The sequence below is a fragment of the Pipra filicauda genome, unplaced genomic scaffold, assembly GCF_003945595.2.
Source record: "Pipra filicauda isolate LSUMZ 115617 unplaced genomic scaffold, ASM394559v2 scaffold39_size4671491_pilon, whole genome shotgun sequence".
Taxonomy (NCBI): Eukaryota; Metazoa; Chordata; class Aves; order Passeriformes; family Pipridae; genus Pipra; species Pipra filicauda.
This window is the reverse complement of record NW_024104531.1, coordinates 2,044,582-2,070,477: the sequence shown is the minus strand read 5'-3', so window position 1 is coordinate 2,070,477 and position 25,896 is coordinate 2,044,582. Positions and strand designations below refer to the sequence as shown.

Here is a 25,896-nt window from a genome sequence, read left to right as displayed (position 1 = left end):
AAAGTGACTATAATTAGACACTGATGTAGACTACAAGTGACCTGCTTATATGAATGCTATTCAAAATAATAGTTTCAGAATGACAATGAAAGCAAAAGTTTGGTATAAGGCTACATGATCAAAGGCAATAATTAGTTAATAATTAGAGTCAATAATTAGTCCCTCACAGTTGAGCCAAAGTAAGTGGCCATGCTATACAACAGAACCTGTTACCCTAAATTCAGCTATGCGAAGAATACACTGCATGGTCAGCAGAACCCCATAAGGAACAAATTATTAAGCCATGATGACTCCCAGATTTTCTTTGAGATGCTCATTTCTCTTGTCAGGGATCATTAGAGAAATATTCTCCTGAATATGCAAACACATAGAACACTTGTGTCCACTAAAAATGTCAACTATAGCATGCTTTCTCTACTATATAGTTACATCGCAAGGCACAGAAATGCTCGCTGCCTTGACGGGTAAAGGTAATGATAAACTTCAGTGAAAGAAGAACCAAGTCAAAAGACTAGAATTAGATCTGTGCAACAGCTGCAGTGACTCATTTCAAAGATCATACTTTCCTCCATTATTTTAATTTGCTAAGTCAAATAAACTGCCAGACTCCCTTGTACACTTTGAGAACATTGCAGAATTCCACACAGGAATGAGCTTTCAGCGATTAAGAACAATTTGAACTGAGTAAATGAAAGTAAAAACAAATCAGGGAAGTTTTTCAAGATTAAGGCAAATGCCTATTGCAATGCAACTGAAAGGACTTTAGACATCACAAATAATTTATCTTAGAATTCAGTGACATTTCCTATGAAAAGATGTTTCTTTTTACTCTTTGTTAAAACTGGTTGCAAAATGTTCAAAGCAATTTTCTGAAAGCAATTTCAGATTCTTTTTTAATCATACTACTTCAGGAAAGCTGCTTTTAGTTAAAATACAAAAATCATAGTTACAAGGTTTCCGCAAACATAACTGCCATTCCATTAAGAAAATGGCACAGCAAACAGTAAATAGTGGCCCCAAGGGAAATGTAAGTATTGATTTTATTACTATGTTGGTTGGGCTGTATTTGCAATTGTCAACTCTAATTTTAAGCTATGCATTAAGTATCCTTATAATAGCTTAAGGAAAAGAGCAAATATTAATTAGAACATATTGATAATGTTTTTATAAGTCTTAGATTTAGTGCTTACCAAGCACATATTTTGAAAAAATACAAACCTACATCTTGCTTGTAAACGTGGCTAATAAATGAATAGGTAGAAACTACAATTACATGGATTATACAATCCTTTTGTGTATCAAGGCACCTACTGGATGCAATTACTTAAAACTAAAACTAAAATGAAGTGCAGAGATATTTATTATTGTACATGGCTATGTTATGGCAAATATGCTGAAAGTCACCAATGAAATACAAAGTTATAAATACAGAGATTGATTATGACTTTCATTGCAGCAACTGCTTTTTGATAGTCAGATTCTTATTCACTATTTAGTCTCTGAGTATAGATCTCTGCTATGCTCAGAAACTGCAGAATGGGTTATATCTGCAGATACTACCAAAGGAACTCATGACCTTTTTTTCCTACTCTTTAATTAATTTAAAACAGTACTCACATAAACCAAACTTACTACACATTATCATTTGTTCCTGTTAATATCCATACATCCTTAACTAGCAGTAAAGACTCATGACTAACTTTTTTTTCTATTAGTTACTTTAATCTGTCTGCTACTATTTTCTTTTCGCAGTTCAACATCAAAGGTTTAATGCTGCTGCTTCTACGTTTCACAATCTTCCTTTACGAAATGAAAAGGTGGTAAGTATGCGGTGATGGTAATTTCAAACAATGCAAGACTGATTGGACAATTCACAGGAAAAGGATTTCCTATCCATATGTACTTTGCATTTCAGTTTACAGTGTGACTTGTATAAAAAGTACACAAGAAGTGCCAGCTGATGTAGCTGACACTTCAGAAAAATTTATTCTTCATAGATTTCTTGTTTAATGTGTTAGATTTCTAAAGGTGTCTAAAACCAAATGTTTATGCCATCTACAGCATTGTCAACTCTTGTAATTTTATCTTCAATCCTGGTATCATTCATACTTCTTAAAAATCTCTGCTACAAGTTCATGATGATTTCAGCACCTCAATTTATATTAAAAAAAAAGAAAAATCCCTGTTTTTCCCACAGGTGTATCATAATATCTCAAATTTGCTGGGTGTTCCTGAGGTTGGGCAAGCATTATCATCTTGGAGACAGTTCCCTAGTCATGGCCACACTTCCAGCCGTGCCAGGGACCTCAGGCTTCTGAGGTGCAGCTGGACATTTACGCTGGGCTTAGCATTGTTGTATCAAAACACTCTGTTGACTAATTTTTATATTGTTGTGAAGCTTTGTTCTAAACCTTAAGAAAGCAGTAGATTATAAGCACAGTAATTATAAGCACAGGCAAATGGCTTGCAACAGTTCTGTACCTATCCTGGAATCTATACATACTATGCAAACATGCTGACTGCTGAGATAGTTAAGGGGGTTTGACAGGTTTCTCCTATTCTCTTGGCAAATGATAGAGGAAAGGAAGTTCTTGCTGAATTCTTTCCTGCCCTTACTCACACTACCTATGTCAAACATGCACAGGGACAGATTTGCTTCACGGGATGCAGAAAGGGCATATCTGTGGCTCAGTGTGCTCTTCTCTCATATCCAGAGAGAGCCAAGATCAGAAGATACCACCAAAGCAGAGCCTCTTGCAGAGCTGGTCTGGGAGCTGAGCAAGAAGAAGCTCTCCATATGTATCCTCTGCAGATTATACAATCTAATAGCCTCTGCAGAAGCCTGAAGGTGAATAAACTGAAGTATGTTATGTTTGGCATGTACCGATGCACACAGACGTAGAAAAGTTCAAGGACCATGTTTGTTACGTGTGTATTTATACTTTCTTTCCTCCCAGAGGACACCAAGATCTTAGTCTATCAAAATCTAAATAACACTTATGTGGTGCAGAGTTGATTGTTTGGGGGTCATCTGATAAAAGTAAACTTTACTATTCATACTGATTACTAAAATCTGTGGCTACTGATTTCACTGAGCTTTATTTATATTATACAGCTATATCTTTCCTACCAGATATTTAAAGTAAACATAAAAATAGCCATATAAAATATTAAACCTAAATTACAGTGCTTATTTCACAAGTTATACATTTTCTGCCACAGAGAGAAGGCAGCAAAGTGAGTACAGAATGTAAGAAAAATGAAATGCAGATTTCAAATTGTGTAAATCAGAGTGCTATGAGCCCTGGTCCAAGTATTTTTTATAGAGAATCTTGTAATTCAAGTAAATGCAATATACTTACTATAATGATTTCTGAATGTACATATAATAATCAATACCCATAATGTCTGTACAGGCACTGAAATACTGCTAAAACTGTTTATCTCAATGTTATTTCAATAGTGTTTTTTAAAATAAAATACTTCTGTAAATGATTACACACAGTTATTTGAAATTCTTAGTAAAGAAATCTTGTTTCTCTTATTGTCTAACAAGACCACAACATTGCATCATTTAACAGGCCTAAGAATGCAGGCAACAGAAAGAAAAGACATCTCCTTGAGTACAAACCTCTTTGTGTATTAAGCAAGCAAACCCATGTAACTTCATGTTTAGCAATAATAACTGTACATTGTTCCTCAAAGGAAAATTCACTGTGTCTGTTTCAATTATGCCAGATGCTATTACCAGTATTTATATATATATATATATATATATATAAACTATAACAAGAAGAAAGATAAGCGAATTTCAGTGTTAGCTGAACCCAAGGAAAAAGAAAAGAAAGAAACAAACCAGTATTATATTTTACTAAAGTGGCATTAACAAAGTCACTGACAATTTTAAACTGGGTTTATTTTTTAAATACTCAGAAATAAAAGTATTTGCTTGAAGAGATATCTATTGTGGTGATGACAAAATTGCCCCAAAGAGCACACCCTGACAAAAGTTCAGCGGTGATCTGCTGCTCAGAGACACATTCTACCTCTGTTAATACACCTTTCTGTCCATACAAGATACCGTTGATGAGTCTGCTAGTTTTCTCCCAGGGAAACTGGATTATATTTCTGGAAGGAGCTGAAATTAAAGGGAGTTGGTAATTTTGCGAGGAGGTTAAAAAATTCTAAAATACACACCACTCAACTCACAGGAATTTGGAATGTCTTGCATAAATAGTTTTAGTTGGTGACATTTTCTAAGGCTAAACAAGCTGCTCAGAAAAATGGTTTGTGCTGAGTCTTAGAATCACTAGTAAATCAAACAACATCAAAAGTTCACTACTTGATTAACACAAGGTCCTACAAGGAAGTTTTAAAATAATGCAAAACAAAATTTCTGCATGTTATCATATGAAACTCTTAATTTTTTTTAGCATATAAACTAAATACTCCGAACAGAGATGTACGAGAATATGTAGGAATCAGAAGGGTTTGATACACAAACCTCCTGAAAGAAACTCTGAGTTTCTCTTCTGTGAATTGGTTTATCGTATCACAGATGGTAGCCCAGGAGGGGAAATGAGTTCTGCAGACTCACCACCCACCGGTAGGGGAAGGGAGGGAGCAGACACTGAGGCTAGTTTTGACCCTACCCCCTAGAACACTGAACAGAATCGCTTCAAGTCACAATTTCCTTCTTACGCTGCTCCCAGGGCAGCATGCAATTATGTACTGCAACTGGCTTAGGGCACACTGGGTCCACAATTAGTCCCTTGACCTTGCTGAGACTAACTGTGTGAGTAAGGTGAGCATGACATATCTTTCTCTCAAAATTCTCAATTATTTAATGCAACTAATGTAACAGCAATTTCCCTGCATCTTAAAAAAAAATTGCTCGTGATAAAAAGGGACTTGCCTATAAACTCAACTAAAAGGTCAAAATGATAATTTTAATTCAAAGTTTCCATAGCTTTCTCGATAAAATGAGTATGAATATAGATTGTCGCTTTATTTCTACTTTCCATTAAAAAGCATAGGATTTTCTTTTACTTTCTGTAATAGGTTTATTAGTTATAGCTCTATTACAACAATACTCAAGGAAGTTCCATTCATATCATAGACAATTATCTGTGATAAAGCTCATGGCAGAAACTGTAGATGGAATAAATGCTGACATGGGTACATTAATGCACATGCCACTCACATTGTGTCAGGTACAGCTACCCCTTAGGTTTGAAAATACTAATACTCCTTTCAGCACTTTGGCATATCTCAAGTAATTAGAAGCCATCTGCTGAAATCTTCTGCATTCAGTCTCAAACAGCCATCTTGAAATGGCTGAGGCTTTATGTCATGCTGGAGGGCATACCTTTCCCTCCATGCTCAAGCTGAAAGAGGCCTCAGACAGTGAGTAAGAATGAGATCATGCAGAGAAAAAAACACTGCCAGGAGTTTGACCTAGGCTGTCCAATTAATTGTCAGTGAGTTAAAACAACGACAATTCATTAAACAAATACAAATCCAAACTTCTAAATTAAAGATGAAATGTGGGTCAGTTTTGGACTCAATCATAATTTAAATAATCCATAATAGCCAATTAAAACAGAATATCAGGAACAAGTGAGGCAAGGAGAGATGGCTCAGTTAACCACAGAGCTAACAGAATGTGTTTCTACTCATCTTGTAGCCAAGATGCAACATACACCTACTGCATACAACTGATGGGCACTGAAGCTGGTATCCATGGCTGCAGAGAAAGACTTTTCAGGGCAACATTCAAATACCACAGAACTCCATGAAAAATCACTGTTTTAATTTTCTTCTTGGGGAAGCCCCATGAGTGGAGTTGGAACCTTTCTGTAACACCTGCCTTCCACACATAGTAGAATAAACTGATTATTCCTTGCTCTCTGAAAGGTCACTTAATGAGACATACATAAACATAAAGAATAAAACGTCACAGTAATATACTCTGAATGATTAAGCATACTGAGTGTTAAACCCATTAAGACCATGTTATCACAGTTCAGTGATATTTTCCGTAAGATGTATGCAATATGATAGAGTGAGTGAGTTATTTTGATAGAATAGGAGCATACAATAAATTATAAATTGAAAAAATATCCAATCATAAAGTTGAAGAACATTTCTGAGTGCACAATATTAATGGAGATCAAAAAGGCAACTAACCCATGTGTAATACATGAGTAGTGAGAAGTAACCTCCAGAACTTCCATGTAAATCAGTTAGTTATATAGCACACTGGGTCAAGGTTTAGTGAAGCAACTTCTCAAAACCATAAAAATTACTTATTGGAACAGCTGACTCTACAGCACGTATGATGAGATGCTTAGATGCTTTTTAGTAATCCTGAGTAATTAGAGATGTTGTTCTGGCCACTGACTATAGTTGGCTTATCAAGAGCAATCACAACAACATGATTTAGACAGCTCTCATAAAACCTCATAGCATGGCTCTAAAAAAGCAGATCATAGTCACTGAATCTAGTTCATTTCAAAGCGCAAAAGTGAGTCATGCAAGTCTCAGAAAGCCTAGATCCCTTCCTACACCATCTCTGTTACTCTGAGGACAACACTGAAAAGTGGAGTCAATGCAATGCCTGGGCCCAAGGGTCACTGCGGTATGGAGAACAGAGATGCTTCGGAAGCTGATCTCCCAAACAGCTTTGATTAAGAATGTAAGCATGTATACTGAAAATACTAACATACAGACTATTAAGTATAATAAAAAATTAAAATATTCATGACAATGCCAGTTATTTTCTACTTGGGATGAAGCAAATTTATCAGTTAGGAAATATGAAAGGACGATACAGCACAAATACTCTTTCAGCAATCCACATAGAGATTTTTGCATATGATTTTGATGATATATTGCTCAGAAAAATAGAATATTATAAAAATAATTTGGGGGATTTTTCAAATAGCTATTTGGTGAAATTAACTTATTACAAGAGAATTTATGATTGCAAAGAAGTCTACCAAATTTTCAAAATTTAATACAATTATCTAGATGTCCTTAGTCTATACAGCTTTTTGCTGATATCCTTGAGTAGAAATCCAGCAGGAACACTACTCTTCACCTCTTCACCTGTTCAAGACAAATTTCTTAACTATACAGAACACTACAACAGGTGCACTTTCCCTTATTCAAATCACTGCAGTCATACCCCAACAACGCTCATGGTACAATTATTTCTGGCTCACGAACCAGCAAAATTCGCCTATCCATTAATCAATTAGTATGTCAAATTGAAGCTGTATTACAATACTATTTTGTAAAGCCAGTAATATATCTATCTTTTCTTGGCAGAACAATTAATCACATGTTAAAGGTGGTTTCTGCAAGTAGTGCAAATTTGCTGCTTGTGAACCACGGAAGTATCCAGTTAAGCCCTGGCTGAATCTTGTCTCCAGCTCATCCCGTCTCTATCCATACTTATATAAACATAGCTTTTCCCCATTAATAAAGACCTAGAAGAATCACTTACAATGCGAGAAGTCTAAGGATACTCAGAAGGTAAGCAGTAAATCCATAGGTGTTAAACCTTTTCCATAACCTCCCCTATGCACCAGAGTCAACAACTGGAGCCACTGAGCTAAGCTCAGTAGCTGGAGGACACAAAACCCCAGGGAAACCCCAGGAGACATGCCCTCGAAAGGCAAACAGGGTCCACCATCAGGCAATATTACTCAAAGTCCAATAAAAGAGCACGAACACACACTCAGTGCCTCTAGAGCTTGGTCAGTAGCTTCAACCACAAAAAAGGAAAAGTTAAAGATCTACTAAAATTGCCTTAACTATGAAGTTCTGTAATTAAAAGTGAAATCAAATAGAGAAACGAGGAGCAGATGTTGGTTTTATTTCTGTATGTTGACTTTATTAAAGAAACATTTCCCATTCCCCTCACCCAAGACATCCTTTTCTTTCATGTATTTGCTATGATTCCTATTATTTTCTTTTCCCACTAAACAACTGCAACCTTCATCAGTACAATGAAGCCATTTATGTCTAAATTCTTTTTGCACTTGGGATTTTTCTTTACGTGTTTTGTAATTGTTGCAGTTGATTTATAACGTTTATGTCTCCGATGTAAAATGGAAGTAAAATACAACCTTTTTTACTCTACTCTGATTAACACCTGTAAGAACACAAGAGATATACAAAAATAATCAATTTTTTTCATAAAAGAACGCCTTCTCTAATTACTTTGTTTTAGAAAGCTACTGAAAACCTCCCCTGATAGGAATTAAACCAGCACCCAGTTGGTGCTTTATTGTCTCTTAAACAAAATGATTTATTGTTTGTAGTCTGAGAGCAAAGAAGGAGGAAAATTACATTTTCTTGTACCAGTAGCAGTAGCCCTATCACTTGCTCTATACTATTCTCTGAAGATTACAATGACCAATATTATAATGACACCAGAAACAGTAACGAAGCTGCCTACACAAAAGCAGTGACAACTGAGATCATTGTACCTCATGATGATTTAACCTTAGATGTTAAATCTTACATTTCTTACCTCAGCATGACCTGCTATAATGTTCAAATTTCAATTTATCTCCTACCCTAGAATCTGGACATAACTGATTTTTTTTCAAATTATTTTTTAAGGTTTCAAATTGAGCAGAACAGGCAAAAAATATAACAAAAATGGCAAGAGAAAGCTGCAAATCCTTTATGTGTATGTCTGAACTATGAATAGCAAACTAATTTTAAGACGATTTATTTTCTGTATCAATGAGAATTTAATGCTTTTTTTACACATTGATTAAAAAGGCTGTTACTGCTTAGAGAAAAGTGTCGTAAAAGGGCAAAGAGATTTGTATCAAGCTGCATACATAAAACCAAATGTACAAGATGCATATATATGCACATGCACAGCAGATAAAAAGTTGGAAATTCAAAATGCCTTTGTCGAAAAAGAGGTCAATTACAAGAGTGATAGTGTTGTGAGTGCTCCATGAGAAGAGAGACAAAGAAGGGAAAAGCATCACATACTTAATGGAGACGTTTGTTGGTGCAAGCTTGGGACAGTCTGCATCATGGACACAATACGACCAGTCGTATTTCTACAAAACTCCTTTATGCCAAGTCATAACCACCATGATTTATCTTCTTTCTCTTTATAAACTGTTTCTATTTAGACAAGGCCAAGAAGAATTACTAAAATAACTTTAAAACACATAAGAGATCACATAATCATATCATTATCTAAATATTAATCATTAGTTGCACCAATCATATTATTAATTCTGGATGTTATAGAAAAGAAAATCTTTTAAAGGATCATTAATACAAATGTAAATTGAGGCAAGCAAGAAATTTTGAAATATTTTTACTGCCACATTAGTGATACTGTTTGCTCCCTGAGACCAGGGAACTGTGTCGCACATGCGACTGCAAGCACTGGCGGTCTATTCAGTTGCCTGCATACAGAAATCCGCTGTCATTTCAGGTGCCCTGTGATATCTGATGTATCCCCACAGGGCTTGCAAATATGACAGAGCACCTAGCTGCATATGATCTCTGCCATTCAGGAGTGGAAGCTGGAAGCCAAATGGGATGCCCGAGGGCATTCCAAATGGTACAAGGTACTTGTACTGAATCAAGTTGCTGATGTCTTTCTTGCTGCAAGCACTTTCATAACGGTGAATTGTCAGAGAGTAGAAAACTCCTTAGCAAGCTGCATAATGCCCACCCAAAAAGCCTGAGTGGAACATTTCTCTCTTGCAATCTTTAGATAATCTTCACAGCATTGTCCAGAAAACTGTGATTTATATCCTGTAATCTTCAGCTAATAAAAGAACATCACACCTTAGTCTAGGAGTGCTTGCTCATTTACACTTGTACATAATTTAGGATTTTTAAATGCATATAACACAGAACAAAGTTTCTATTTTTAAAATACGTTACCTTCTGGCAAAAACAGGTAGAATTAAACAAGAAAATTATATACTTCAGATGCGAGAAACTGGAGTATACTCAAGTATAATTTTAACAATGTTATGTCCTATAATGAGTTGATCTTCTACTCTCCTTAACCCTTTTTTCCATCACAGCCACCTACACCCACTTTGCCTTCTGTTTCTCTAATCTGCAATTATTTATGTTTTCTTCATGCTGCTCTATCCAGTATAGGAGCAAAATGTATTTGGTGAAATATAGAGCTAATTACACCATGAACCCAACAACAAAAAGACAGAGCAGATGTTACTTCAGACGTGCTAACAGTCCCTATGCTTAAAGCACACATAGTAAAGGAATGAACACAGTATTTGAAAAAAAAATGTTTTGGACTTAAACATGTGGAAAGACACTAGCACAAAACTCAAACAATGACATAGCCTAATAGGCTCTAAAACATTTATTCAGTGGTTCTATTCAGCACCAATTTTACATTAATTCAATGCATATGTGAGGCTACACATGGGGTCAAATATAGCATATTAGGTAATTATGCTCAATTTCTTCTGATCTCAGTACCCAGTTTCTTCAGGATTCCTTCTGCCTGTCCATCAACAATTTGTTCACCTCTTTATCTACCTGAACATTTCCCAAAAGACAGAAACTAGATCTAAGAATAACTGTAGAGGGGGAAAAAAAAAGTCCTTTCTCATGATTTTTTTATGTTTTTCTTTATTGCAAGTAAGCAAGAACTAGAAAATGGACCTTAAGAGTGAAAGAGTAACTGGAAGACAGTTAGGCATTTACAATAAAAGGTTTATCAGGATTATAATGAGGTCTCTCAGCAGTCTACAGAGTACCCTCTACAATTAGAGGACCACCATGAGCACTCTTTCCCCTTCCCTTACCACAAGACTCTTATTTCTCTTTCTCTGCCACAAGTAAACTATTTCAAAACTAAAAATAAGCCTACACAGAACTGAACAGAAAATTGCAATATTCTCTTTCCAAGTCAGAAACTGTTAAGGGTAACTTGCAAAACTTCACGTCAATTATTTTGTATACACAAATGTACTTCACATTTGCCACATACCCTCTCATCTCAGTGGAGTCTGGTGACTCCTCTGCATAGCTAAACTGCTCTATAATTAATGTAAAATAAACTTCACTCACTAAATACCCAATACTTTGTAGTAAGATACAAAGATAGTTCATCACCAGCCAAGCTGCAATAGAAAAATTGATACCACACAGAATTCAGCAAACACAAATTTAAATCATGAGCTGCTGAAGCACTAATTACATTATCATGATAAATCACTTTCACAGATGCGCACTACCAAATCTAAAAGGGCACTTCCCACTTCACTAAAACACACATTATCACTACACAACTAGTTCAACTCCACAAATAAAAAAAATATTAAAAAGGTCTGATCTTAAATTCATCTTTGAAGGGATAGATACTTGAATAAAATGTATTTGCCCAATGATAAATCCTGAGAGAAATAACTCTAATAAGAGATATCCATGATAATACAGAATTTTGCTTAAAAAACATGCATAACTAGACTAATCACAGTACTCTAGAAAGCACCATGTCTTTAAAAGCAATCATCACAGTATGAAATCAACTCTGAGCTTATTACGTTAGGCTGAATAATCTAAAATTGTAGAATTAAAAATAATTATTGATAAAAGATAAGACATAAAACCTCCCTAGCTGTTTGAATCTAAGAATATCAGGGGATGGAATGAATGTTGAATTTATGTTGTGGAAAATTGGTCCCAAGTTGGTTTTACACTTCATCAGAAAGCACTTTTGTCTTGTATGCAAACAGTTAATGAAGCATACCAAAACTGCAACTTTTTTGCTAGCGCTGGTATGGAAAGACTCACAGCATATTCCATAGCTTGCAGAATATTTAAGAAACATTATAGATTTTTCATTTATTCTCCTTTGATTATAACACAGAATCCTATAATTTTAAATAAGATTTCTTCTTGCATTTTCAAATATTGTTTTATACAGCTTGCAGTTGCAGAAATAGTTTAGTCTTTCATATCTAATGCATTCATTTTTTTCCTTTACATTTTTGTTACTTTTCAAGAAAAGATGATACCACATAAGTAACTGGTGCCCTAATAAATTCCAAGAATGTATGCATTCTTAACTAGCTCTCATGCTAGATGTGTGACCGGTTTTAAAATTTTATAGTTGAACTTATCTCTATTTTATTTCTTATATTTTGCTTCAGCTATTCTCATAGTTGAAAACAAGAAACTAACTATTCCAGTATAAGTACATTATTCCAGTATAAAAGTATAACAGTTATACTATCATACTTTTTCTAGAAAAAATGGGTAGGACAGTCTCTTTCATACCAAAACTGAAATAAACATACAGAACAAGGAAGACTGACCATTTGCCTTTAAAATGCTTTCCTTTCACACTGCAGTTTCATGACTTTTGCATCAAGAATATGTCTGCAGAATTATATCTGAGTATGGCAACTAGCTCCATTATCTCACCCATACACACTGCTATGATTAACTTGGGGAAAGTAGTGCGGCTTACACAGCTGAACAAATGGTTGGTGAACTCCAGTCAATCACCACATCAAAAAGAAAGTCCCAACTGCAAAGGCAAATGGCATTAATGCTCTACAGGAGGGGATCAAACTGCCTAAAAATGGTGTAATGCAGGAACTGAATACATTTATTTATTCAAGAATCACAGAAGCTGTTTTATATGTGGGATCCAGCCCTTTACCACTTGTCCTGTAAAGAGGCTCCCATCAGCAGACCAACATAATAAACACTACTAATATAAACTATGTTGAATGCTCAAACTTCAGGAAACTGGCGTAAACTGTCTTCTGCCATACATCCTCATTAAATAAGCCCATCAATTAAGGTCATAAAGGATAACTTTGAGCAGTCTTTGCTAAAAAGAAAAAATTAAAATTATCTGCCATTAACATCCTACAGGAAGATCAATCCACCAAGTTGCAGATCAACGACACAGCCTGGGCTACATTTCAACAATTACTGGCAGCAAACCCACCTAAATTATAATAGAAGTTTTGGGCTCTCCAGTTACAGTTAGGACTGCAGAAGTTTATAACCCTTCAAGTAATAACAATCAGATGAGGTTGCAATGTCTGTTCTTAGGCTTTCAGTGCCACTAAACTAGTTTCAGATAAATAGATTAAATGCATCATAGACCCCAACTATCTTGCATAACAGTTTTGTAAGATTCCTCATATTTTTACAATATACAGTAGCTGACATATAGCCTCCTCATTTTTTTTTTTTATTTATCATGCCATAATATGCTGACATAAAGAGTCCCTTTCAGATTTTGCTAACATGCTTATCTTTTTTAATACACACTCACACTAGTCCACTTTGAGCAGGACTTTTACCCCCATCAGAGATTCTCCAAAGGTGGTCAGCCCAGAAGGGGTTGCACCATCCCCTCCAAAGAAATGTTTGGTAAAGCATCATCTTACAACAAGCTACTTCTGGCAGAGGCAATGTACTCACATTCAGATTCAGACAGTGAACTTGCTGGACCTCATTACCTAAGAAAGCTGGGTTTGATTTATATTTTAATATAAATCTTTCAAGAAAGCCCAGCTGCAGCAAGAAATGGAAGTGGCAATTTAGAAGACACCACTCACTCACTCACTCCCCCTGAGTCTATGCCGAGGAACTGCTTCAGTATGGTGTGAAGGGACATCATGCGGCTGGTGGTGCTGTCTTTCAGATGAGTTATAAAACTGAGTTCTGACAACTTACAGTCATTAAATATCCCATGGCACTTTTCACAGGAGTACATGTGTTAACCCATATGTCCTGGCTATATTCCAAATGCATAATTGCATTCTGCCTACCTAAATTCCCTATGCAGTTTCAGTAGCATGCAGAACTATTTATTCACTTTCTCTCTTCTTTCCACCATTGCTCTTTGGCATTTATCCTCAGGTGCAAAAAAAGGCCCAGATATACCACAATACCTAACTTTTGGCTGGCAGGCATGAAAGAATTGAAGGTAACTCCTATGCACGAAACAATGTACAGGAAGAAAGGGAGTCCTCACAATTCAAAGAAAAAGAAGAAAAGGGAGGGGGGGAAGCATGGAGCTGCCTAAGCTAGACGAGGCAGAAATATCAAGAACAAGAAAATCTTGGAACTGCTCAGCCTGGGTCTTAAGTACCCAGCAGTTTTGAAAAGTACCTCCATTTATCTGGGCTGTCCCAAACCTTCAAAGACTTGTAAAAGGACTGGTGAGATTTTAACCTTGTCCTCTGAGACTCAGATACTTAAATTATCCCTAAACTCCCCATAAACACATTTTGTGAAGTTGAAAACAAAGAGATATTTCAAGGCGTAGTTCTACATTTTACATCTTAAATAGACTATATGAAAAACATTCATAAAACACGGAAAGAGGCCCTGGAGTACTCCCAAAGGATCCTAATTATTGAACCACACAATCATTCCTCCTTTCATTTTCAATACATGTTGCTTTCACTTCATTCTAGCCGTCCCAATGCAGGAGCAAAAAGTATTTAAGAGAGAATTCAGTTTCCACAATGAGAATTATTATGCTTTCACAGAAGATAGGTGAAAGAGGTTTTAGTCACTCATATTGACCCTATTTCCTTAGTGATGCTTTATTGACTAGACCACTAGTTCTGAGCTCACATCACTGAATTTGGTGGAACTTACAGTGGCTTCTAGCTTTGTGCCCAATGCCATACATCTAGCAAGGGTATGTGTTGAATTCTGCCTTAGAGATCACAGGCTTGAAACAGGTCTATGTAGATATACTTAATCTTCTAAAATACATTTATTTACCATTTCTCCTATTTTATTTTTTTTCCCGATAGTTAAAGAATAAATAATACAGATAACAATTAAACCAGCCCTGTACAATCCTTTTCTGGTACAGGACACACGACTTGGCTGTAAAGCGTTTAGACTTAAATGCACTTAACTGAAGTACTCAGTTTAAGTGACCAGCTGCCTCATTCCCTCTATAGCCAAACAATAGGCAGTCAGGTGTACATAGTAATTCACATATTCATCATCCCACATTGGGGATATCTATCTCTTTTTGAACTGTGCACAACTGGATTCCAAACTTTATGAAGTCAAATGAGTTAAACAGGACTAATGCCAAACATTTTTTTATCCTTCTTTTTTTTGTGATAATCACCATTACATTCCTATCATAAAAGTAGTACAATGAATTATGCCGAAGTACAATTGAAGTGAGCTTCTGGGTTTTTTGTGAAATTATCTATACTCACATCCTTAGTCTTATTCTTACCATTAGCTCGAAATGGTTTTCAGCTGCATAACACAGTGAATCAAATGTGTTTTCTTGTAGCCAAAATTAATGATTAGAATCATATCAGGTGGCAGAGTCAAGTGAGAGAGATGCCACCTTCACTCAATGTTCAACTTTATTCACCTCTTTCCTCTTCTGAATCAACCTGCTGCCAGCTTTCTTCACTATTAAAATCACTGTATCTTGAGGTTTTTTTGAAGACATACATTCAGGTCTTAGATTATATTGATAAGCTATCAAAAAAAAAAAAAAAAAAAAAAGCCCAAAACAACCTCCAAATACATTGTGAGCATGACTGCATGAAATAAAGGCAGGTCTGATGGATGTTTAAATAATGTAAATGACATTTTGTAATATATGTCCCTGATTCTCCTTTCACTTATGCTGCTGTAAATCTGGGGGGGAAAAAAGATCTCCATGGATTTTCATAAACTTACTCTGCTCAAAAGCTGATATAGCTGAGAAAGAATCAAATGTTCTTCATTTAAATATTGATTGTGCACTTAGGAAATTAAAATAGTTGTGATGCATACACTGAAAATAAATATTTTTTTTCAATATATATTAACTTCTGTAAGATTACAGGCTTAGAGAGAATTCCAAGTAACTAGCTTGTCTGAAATGAAAACATGAATATTCCTAACAAAAGGGTTTTGTATTGAGGGGATTAGAGGGCAGCAGGTAGCTTGGAAGCCTTTGGAATATCCTGCATAAAAACAGGTCATTTTTAATATAAAAAAAACCCCAACAAACTTTAATACAGAACAACAGATTGTGCTAAACTCACAATCCCCTTTCTTCTCCCTCTGACATGCAAACACCTGACACACAAAGGGAGTCACATTCAGAAGGAGATTATGATGCAATGATCTCGTTGTGAATGTTGCATTATGGTTTCAGCATCGCTGTAAGAGCTCCCCTGGCACTTGTGCTTACAGCAATTTGAATTTCTGTGGCAGCTAGGTATGATTTGTGACAGATTTCAGCCTTGCTCTTCATTGAAGGAGTACATTGGCAAGTGTTTGAGGTATTTACCATGGAGATTGGAAAGAAGAAAATGTAAAGAGAAACATCTGAGGTAGCCCATTTTTAGTTGTTTTTTTGTTTGTTTATTTGGGTTTTTTAAAATTGATTTTTTTTTTAATTTTAAGTTAGCCAAATCAGTTCTCTTTCAATGGCATCATTTTGTGCTTTTTAGGAAAAGTTATCTCATTACACTGTTTTATTTGAAGGATTATTCCATTCCCCGTGGTAGTGAAACTCTGTTAATTTTAATGACTATTATAAATCCATATACCACTAGCAAAATGCTCCATGTAGAGTATGAAGAATCAATTGATTGTATGGTAGTTCATGGCATACGTGGAAAAACATTTCCTTATACATTCTTTACACATTGTTTACGTGGTTTGGCAAAATCTTAAGCAGACAAAACATAGTTGTCTTTTTATCCTGGAAAATACCTTAAACTTTTCTGAAAAATGTAGAGTACTAGATAGGTAACATGTTTGGCACTGCATTCCCCCAAAAGTTTGCTGAGCTAAGGCCTCTGCATTTAGGGTAGACTAACAAAGCTCACCTGCAAAGATTGTTCTCAATATCTCTTCTGCCTTAAATGCCACAGCCAGCATCTGCCTGCAAAGTTTCTCTAAAACTTTCTTGGTTCTGTGGACAAGATCTTATCTTGATTCCTTCCTCATTCCCATATATAAATACTGAAAGTAGTCCCCAGGGAACACAGACAGCTCCACAGCAAATGCTGCCCTCTGAGCACGAGTATTCAGGGTATAATGACAATACACTGGCTAGCTTTGGCAAGAACTGATGAATGAGAAATTTAACAAGGAGATATTGCACAGCCTACAAAGAGAAAACCTGCATTTAACAAAGGATTGAGGTTGGCTGGGTTTAGGCTACTAATCCAGTAGAATTCCATTCATATATAAAAATAGCCTATCGATTAAAGCATATTTCTTCCTCTTTGGCCCTGTTTTTCAATTATTTTATTTGAGACAATAAGTTTGGCAAGTTCTTTTGTTCACACAGTTCCTGTTATTTTAAAAGCAACAGATTTTATGGCCCATGGTTATCATTTGATACTTAAAATATGTACAAGAAAGAATGCATAGGAGGTGTCAGGTGTACCCTTGGGAGGATAAGAATGTTCAAATGGGCCCAGGTCTTCTACAAGTAGCAGTTTCTGTATGAATGGGTGAGAAATGTTCTTTCGCACTTGCAGGTGTTCTTATATTTATATTCTTTATATTCAGAAGGTACAACATAAAATATGACTGATCTGCCAAGCATCCTCAAGTCAGGGTTCCAAATATGAGAACCATATTTTCAAAATAATTTATATTTATATATACATATATATTTTTACCTAAACTACAGGATTTATATACAAAGATATCAAGTATGTTTTTGTACCTATGCATTTTTTAATTTACTTACTTCAGTTTTAAATGTTATATGCACAGTCTTTAGAAGCTAATGAAACAATGTAGATTTGATTTACTTGATTTAGAAAATATTACAGTAGATCTGGAATGCCAATGGTTTGCTATTGACTGCTAAAAAAAAGCAAAGCTGCAATATATATTACACAAAATTCCAAACAGAAAAGAAAATCACAATACGTTGTAGTGATTTATCATCACCTATCCTTAAAAAATACATACTTCAACTACATTGTTGATAAACAACTAAAAAAAGAGAAAGTAATAAACAAACTCTAGCATCTTTGAATACTAAGTGGAGTTAAATAGAATATGTGGATTTATTTGACTTACCATCTGATCATTTTTTAAAATTACTGTATCTCCTAATAAATGTCACAGACAGAGCCTGTTGAAGAACTGTTCAGTGTAGAAGCAGTTTGAAGAAAACAGAAGATTATATAAAGTAGTAGAAATAAAATATAGAAAATATATAACTAGTCCCTTTTTTCTAAATTAAGATCATCAGTCTATTTAGAGAGATGGAAGTGGAAAAAGAGCACTAATACGTGAGAATACATAACATTAAGTTTGGCACAACTGTTAGTCCTTCTCACTATACGAGAATGTGAAAATATTCCAAGAAACTGAGATACAACATATCAGCACATATCACTTTCTGGAAGAAACGGAATTACTTGTTTTTAAAATATTTATAATCATACAGATGGAAATAATTGAGAACAGCAGTTTGTTTAAACCAGAACTTATCACTTAGCATCATAGTGGGGAAAAGTCCTCATTACATTAAATATAAGAAACAATTATATGAGATTAAAAATGTTTCATTTCAGATTATAAATCCTTGCTGACTGATGAAGACTACTCAGGGACCATTCATGCATAGAAGAAGATGATTCTATATCTGTATCTATATCTGTACCTATATATATCTATATTCTATATTTATATCTAATGCTGCCAGTTTCTTGAACTTTCCTTTGATGGGATTGATAGGATATCATGACAGATTCACCAAAAGTCCACTGTAAAGTGGAAATACTATGTCACACTGACACTTGAGAGACTGTGGTAACTGAGGAATGCTTTGAAGTATTTATGACATCACAAAAATGCCATTATTATAAAGATACATCTTTTTAATAACTTGGTTACAATGCTTGAAATATTTTGATTCTATTGCTACTGTGCAATAACAAAAATATTGTCTACTTAAAAGGGATCTCTCTATATATAAATATGATGTATACATTTATATATTTTATTTATGTATAAACAGGGATTAGTATTCACATTAATGTATATTTGTGTACTGATATTCATATATAAAGCCTAAACCCAAGTATATTAATGTATATTAGACTATGTTTGCCTATACAAAAGATTAATGGTTAGAAAATGATACATTCATGCAGAATTTATCAAATACTTGAAACAAATCATTATTTAATTTTGGAGGATAGAAAAAATAAAACAAAAGAGAAACTATATCTGTATACATAGTACTAATTAAGTCAGAGTATTTCAGTGTAGGAATTGTACTCACTCTCTTCTGTCTTTTTTTTTAAGCTTTGCAGAGAAAGAGCTGTTGACTTATTCATTTCAGTTAGCAAGAAATTTCTCAACTTCCTTGGGTGCTTAAGTGCAAGAATATTTTAGACCCCATCTTTGCATATTACTTTATCTTTCAGTGGTAATTAACAGAGTCTTAATCTGGCTAATGTTAATGACCACTGTTCTTTCTTTAAATCCCAGTTAAACCAAGCTTATTAAGGGCCAATTAAAGGCCAATGTGATCTGAATAACACTAGGACCAATTTTTAACAGCTATAACTCTTTATTTTGGATGAAGATTGTGGAGGGAAAAACCCTTCTCATTATGGCCTTTGTCTGTTTTAAAATAAACTGTCAATGGCTATTGGGAAGGATGGGGAATCTTGGAAAACATCAGAGATGTAGATGAATTTTGTAAAATGCAGATATTCTAAAAAAATTAGTTATATACCACTATTTTCAATCCTTCCCATATAAAAAGGTAATACATTACTAATTTCCACTTCATTTTTCATAATGTTATAGCACGAAAAATGGAAAAACACTTTGCAATAACCTTACAAGTGTCCATTAACTGAGTACCATGGACAAAATGAAGAAAAACTTGTTCATCATTTGAATAGGAAATGGAATATTTCTACCTAATATGAAATAGTTAATGGATAAAATTCTCAACTCCAGCCTTTTCAAAAGCTTGTTGGTTCCACTTATGTCTAAGGTGACCCTTCTACAGACATGTTGTTATAAATTACCTCCTACTATTTCTTACATATCTAAGATTTCACTCATTGCTTAACTTCCTCACTTTTATCTGGACAGAAGCAGTAATGCAATCTGACTATTGCCTCTAGCTAGTAAACAAAATATTACTTTTACCACTACTACCTGAAGTCCTAAAACTGTAGAGCTAACCTCCCCTGCAGCAAGTCTCCGCAGCACAGGTCTTTTGAGTACTCTGCAGCACACAACAAACCAAACTCTATGGTGACAATTCTTAAATTCTGCAGCAGCAACCACAAAATCCATGGCAACATTAATACATTATTGTCTCTAAAATACTCTTCACTCTACTTTCCCACTCCCGCACAAACATATTCAGCCATGACTCATAGCAGAGAAAATCACTGATGAAAAATTGATGGTTATTTTTAATAATAAATCCTGAATTATTTTTCTCTGTTCTCCCCAGATAATTTGGCTATAACAGCCCTTGGGCTCTAAAAGACTTCTGCATAAATCATCCTTCTATCCTGATACCAGCACAGAAGAAGACTCATATCCTGACTCTCCAGCTTTCCATGTCCTACTTGTTCCACTCTTTGTCAAGCTATCAAGCTCACTTGCATCTCATTCAGTTTTCCATCTATCAAGCTGGACATCAGCTGTAACTTTTTGTGTTCTTTTTCCTTGCTCCACAAGATAACACAGCCGCACTTCAGCTGTGAACATAATTACAAAAACAAAACAAAATCCTTATCAAAATTGGAAGTAGAATTTTGCAGAAAATTATATGGCTACAAGAGTGTCAGGCTTTGCTCCACACAACCTATCTGATAAACCCACATCTGTCAGCACTGCTACTACAATAGGAAAGCATTCTATTTTTCCTAAGCAGTTATCAAGGGATGAGGAGGGAAGACAGAGGGGAAAGAGAACACCACAAAAATTGTATCACACCAGCAACAAACAGCAAAACAGGAAGAAGGTGGTGACATCACAGAGGATATTCCAGTACTGAAACAGGGTTTGGCATGTCATAGCCAAAAAATGCAGTTCTAGGTGAGGTCACACATATAGTAATGGCTATGAAAAAAATTGGAAAATACAAAAAGAAATGTTTAATGTAATCCCTAGTTACTCACACCTGTTATTTTGGCAAATCAGCTTTTCTTTGGCATACAAAGATAAACAAAAGATAGACAACCCAGAATCTTAACCTGTCCAGTGTACATCTCCATGCAAACCCTGCAGCAACATCACTAAGACAGAAGAGCTGATCAGTCACAGCCACAAACTAAAGAATCACATTGAATAGTATTCTTAACTAACAGCCCTTTCCCATCCTGATCTTTTCTTTTCTTACTCTCTTTTTCCCTCAGTTCTCCTCCCCCACCATTTCCCACCACTACCACCATCACCGATCATTAGATGGCACTTCTGGATTTCAATAAAGAGCTGCTTTCCTGCATCTTTTCCCAGTCAAGGTTTCAGCTGTACACCAAGGAGTTCCATCCTGTATCCCTGAGTGTAAGACTCCAGCATGACCCTGGTTGCTGTACTGGTACAGCAGCAGTTCTGTCTGCACCCAGGGAAACCTCTGATATGCATGAGGATTAAAGGTACTGTCTGCAAACAACTTCAGTTTTTACTGGCCCCTAGATTTCATATCTATAGGTATATGTGTGTGTGTATATATATATATATATATGTATGTATGTATATAAAATCATTCTGGGGTATTTAAATACTATTTTGGAAAATGCATGGACTGCAAAACATTCTTTGCCACCCCTGTGACATCTGTTTAGCACTGCTGTACCAACAGGTCCAGCCACACTTCAGATGATTCCTGCAGGACCAGTTACTTGCCTTCTGTAGGATGACCCTCAGCATTTGTTCAATATCAGAACTAAGGCAGGTTCTTACCCAGTCCTAGCTCAGCTCTAGCTAGTAGACCTTGGTGCATGGGCACCTGACTATGGTCAGTATGTTGCCGGGGTGGTCTCATCAAGGTTTACTGATTAAGTAAACCAGTAACACAGTATCCATATGGCACAATACTTAACCCAAAAGTGACTGAGCATGTTGGTGAGAGCACTACACAAAAAGATAAATTCTGTTGTTGGCATCCTTACTCCACAAACCACATTTGTGGATAAATAAAAAAGTACCTACTCCCTTTCATATCAAGAAAGTACTGGTAAATCTGATGTGCATGCAAAACCAGCTGAAAAATCCTGACTATTTTAAAAAATTTTGATGTGGCACATCTCTGGAAACAAGATGAATGGGGACTTTTAAGCCAGAACGAACCATACAAGTATTGTATGGATACCAAAAGGACAGATACTGATTTCTCAATCACTAAGAAAAATGTTGGGTCTAATGCAATAAAAGTGTATAGGAGAAAAGAACCAAGCAATTCAAGGGAGAAGAGATTTAATACAATTATCCTGGACACAAGGCTTGTGAAATTGCCTTAAAAAGGTGTCCAATGAAGGCTTTTGGTGAGTTCTGCAGAATAGACAGAAGATACGTTATCCATAGTAACACCTGCTTTCACTTCTCAGGTGGAAAAGTAAATCAAGACCTTCCTACTATAGGTGCAAAAGACATAGATTTTGTTTTCAAAAACTATCCATCTTTTACTGTTCCTGACTTTCCACGTGCTAATTTAAATTTCTGAAAAGATCTTTTTCTATCCAGATCTTTTATCTGTCTGCTTCGTCACTCTCCCTCTGTGTAACTGGGGCATGGGAACTAGAGATGTCAGGTTGGTTTTTGTTTTCCCAAGGATGACTCAGGACTGACTGAACAATTACTACTGGAGTCATGAAGTACTTTTTCCCTTTGGAGCCTTTAAAGTATCTTGGAGTTTTAGTTCAACTGACAGGAAAATTTGGAAGTAATGTAAAGCCCTAGCTATTCCTTCATAACTTTGAAGGGTTGCTAGTAAAGTACGTAATAACAAATGAAACACAGAAATTTGCTGGCAAACTTTTGCAACTGAAAAAGGTATGTCTCCCTCTGGTAACTTTTGCCTTGCTATGGGAGAATCAAGGAGAGAAGCATACTCAAAGACCTTGCAAAGAAAAATTGAATCCTAGAACTGAATCCTACAAACTTTATTTCATCCTCTTGGGGGCCTGTGTAGCTGGGGAGTCTGGGAAGATTTTTACTGTTTCCAAACCTTTCCAGTGTTAAGTCAATAACACTGCAGCCTGCTGCTTATATCCATTCCTGTGTCTGTCTTCATTCTCTTGAGCATCCTAATCATTTAAATAGACTGGTGGCATTTTGAGATGCCAGCCATTCACACTAAGATGAAATCTTTCATTGTGGAGTACAAAACAGTTACCTACATAGATAAAATATTCATATGTAAGAAATAGTACTGGCTCAACTCCTATCTATGACTCATTTCAAACTTAGCATACTTCATAGCAGAAGATGAATTACAGTGCTCCACAGAGGTGATCAGATAGAGAGAAAGGGAGAAACAAACCACATAATAAACAAACACTTAATATGCAACTTTTAAGGCCTGATATTTTGTCATCTAATTCTAAATACTAGCTTTAGAAAACGAGACATTCTAGAAAATTAATATCACAGGTAATCTATAGACCACTTTTGGCTAATTTAAAGCTCCAATGTGTATTTGTTTCCTGTATAAATTTCTTTCTTATTATTCTCAATAAGATACTCTCAGCACGATAAAAAGAAAGACATTACCATTACTAGCAGCGTTTTCAATCATGGGGGCTATATATTCAAGAGCAATCAATAAAAACCACACAGGGCCTGACAAACAACTAGTCAAAGGAATCATTTTTCTCAGATATTTACTAGTATCCTTTTAAAGTAATTGCTTTTGGTCAATGTTACTCGTTATCATTTGGTCTGCTCTTTTTCCAAATTAGAATGGATGTCATTTCCATTAATATTTCAGCTGTCTACGTAGGTTTTCAAAGTGCACACTCCACAAAAAAAGTCTTTCCATTTCAACTTCAAAAGGATTCTAGAATGCTATAGAATAGGTAGTGCCATATCATTGGATCTAAAAGTTAATTTTAAAGAAAATTATTATGAAATTTGAGATATTGTCTGCCCTCCTCACTCCACACAAAACTGTTAAGTCCCTAAAGACAAATGGAAATAACAGAATTTGGCCCAATCAACCCATGCTAGAAAACAGTATTAGCAGACAAATATAATCAAAATGCCACCTAAAATATGGAAATGAACACCAATTCATCATTATAGCTTTTTTTAGAAAATCTACAGAAAATTTCTGAAAGCCTTGTGTTGCCTAACCCTGCTTGTGACAGCAGGGAAGTTGTTGCCTTGTGCCAACTGATTATTTAAAGATGTCCACAAGATACTGAAAATACCCAGCATAATCTGTAAGTGTACAGCTGGGATACCAAATTAGATTAAGAAAGGCAAAGAACATATCTTTTTAGTTGTAGTAAGGCCTCAGAAACTGTCTAGCTATGCTTTGTACTAAATGTTCTGGCATGCTGCCAAGGCACTTCCAAACATTTCTGAGTTCACTTTTCCACAGAACTCTTTTAAAAATCAATTAGTACTGAAAGTCTTTCAAATGCAAGTGTTTTAAAATGTCAAGCTTGTATTACTTTTTAATTTTTTTTCTTTCCCTTGTTGTGCATCAATGGCGGTATTTTGAAACCTTTATATTACATTGATCATATTCTCTAATTAAGCCTGTAAAGAGAATAATATGTGCAGGCAGTTTAAAATGTACATAGCAAAAGGTTCATTGTTCAGAAAATTTTAAAAAAAAAAGATTAGAGATATGCTGTAATTTTCTTAAACAAGGATGCCCAAGATAAATTTGTATTAATTTCAGGGTGATAAATGTTTTCATCATTACAAGATGATTGTAGAAGAAATGAATATGGTTTTTAGAAATTCCTGGGTTAGAACATTTTAAAGTATACTGCTTAAGTGTTTAAAAAGCTCAATTAAAAGTGCTGGAAAGAGTAAGCAATAAATAGAGGCTTCTTTAAATATTCATCAAAAATTAAGAATACCATCAACAGGGCTTTCTGATTATCAGAAAAAGATAATCTTTTAAGGATTTTAACTTCTCAGTGGACTTTGTAGCACACTGAAGCATACACCTTCATCTTCCTGTTGCGTTATGTACATTTTGGATGATATCTCTATTATATAATAGAAGAGTTAAAGAGTATGTTTTGTCCCTATGCCACATAATCTGTTTGCTCTATTTCATTCAGCTAAGTGCCCAAAGGTTTACACAGATAGCAATTGATTGAAATCAGTTCTTTATGTGTAACACATTTATATTAATTGGTTTGTCCTTTCAAGTTCTGTTTATCTCTTCATTTCCATCACAGTTTTAAAGGTCACTCAGTTCCATTTATAAATTCAACATGACAGAGATTAGTAAAAGAAAAAAAGGAACAACTAAATGAATGCATCATCACACAATCACACATCTCACAATTCATTTATCATATTAATAAATAATGCTGTCAAATGCTTACTGCTAAGTTTGTTTGCTATCATAAAAATATTTCTGTCAAGATAACTTAATCAGTTCTGTTTATGTATTGAGCTAAAAATGAGCTACAGAATACTGAGGATATTAAGCATATTAAACATTTGTCCCCTTGATCCAAGACTGCAACCTGAAAGTTTTGTATTTGTGGTTTTTTTTTAAAAATCCCTCCATAGCTGTCTAACAATAAAGTTCATCCATTTATATCTTAATCCAGGCAATTCACTCTCTTCTGATTGCTGAGATGAGGTAGTGTTATGAAATCTGAGAAGATGAAATGTGAGACTAGTGTTACTAACAAACACGGGTGCTCTAACTATCAGGAA

The 25,896-nt window shown here is 35.2% G+C and overlaps 1 protein-coding gene and 1 long non-coding RNA gene across 3 annotated transcripts in view; one reads left to right on the top strand and one right to left on the bottom strand.

Annotated features, from left to right (window-relative positions):
* Positions 1-25,896, bottom strand: part of DACH1 (dachshund family transcription factor 1) — a 379,725-nt gene that overhangs the window by 133,139 nt on the left and 220,690 nt on the right. The window lies entirely within an intron of this gene.
* LOC120323991 lies at positions 16,224-21,500 on the top strand. 2 transcript variants are annotated; one of them, XR_005564977.1, is made up of 2 exons: positions 16,224-16,367; positions 21,402-21,500. It is a non-coding gene; the product is annotated as an uncharacterized LOC120323991 (long non-coding RNA). The 2 variants fall into 2 exon arrangements; XR_005564978.1 differs by lacking the exon at positions 16,224-16,367 and adding an exon at positions 21,030-21,081.